This window comes from Trichechus manatus, unplaced genomic scaffold (genome assembly GCF_000243295.1).
Source record: "Trichechus manatus latirostris isolate Lorelei unplaced genomic scaffold, TriManLat1.0 scaffold00200, whole genome shotgun sequence".
NCBI lineage: Eukaryota > Metazoa > Chordata > Mammalia > Sirenia > Trichechidae > Trichechus > Trichechus manatus.
In genome coordinates this window covers 1,284,207-1,284,901 of record NW_004444136.1, presented here as the reverse complement: position 1 = coordinate 1,284,901, position 695 = coordinate 1,284,207, and positions in this window count along the sequence as shown.

Here is a 695-nt window from a genome sequence, read left to right as displayed (position 1 = left end):
CCGGCCGGGCTTCACTCCGGGCTATGCATTCTTCCCAGTCCAGTCTTCCAGAAAGGAGTAGGGGCTGAGCTGTTCCGGGCAGAGGAAGAAAAACAGGCCCTATCTTTCAGGGTTCGCCCTCTGGATGTGCGCGTGTGTGATGTGTGTGTTCGTTAGAGAGCTAGTTGTCGTGTGCTTGGGCTCTTCGCGGGAGATCGCGCTGTGTCCCGGCAGACAGGCGCGGGTTTGAGTAGGAACCCGAGGGCGTGCGAGTTTGGGAGCTGGTGCCCCCAACTCCCCCCACCCCACCCCCACCCCCACCCCCTGCAGTGGAAGCTGCGGCCCAGGACTGTCGGCGAAGTCTCTAAGGCCGACTCAGCCCGGCCTGGAATCCCGGGAGCCCCAGGCCGCGTTGGCGGCCACTCCCAGTCCCGGAGCCCGCAGCCTGATGAAGGCCACACGGGGTTCGGATTCCGGCGTGGAGAGACTGCAGAGTTCGGGTCAGTCTGTGCGTTAGACTGCGCCTGTGGTGGGTCTGCACTGTTGGCGTGCACGTCTGTTCTTGGTCTGCCTGCGGGACTGTTTCGTGTGGGGACCCGTATCTTGGGGAGGGAGCCTTTTGTCTGGAGGGAGTGTCATCCTCTGGCTGTGTCCCTATGCATCCCCAGGTCTGTCGTCAGGATCAGCCTGTTTGTACTGTCCCCTCACCTCCCCCC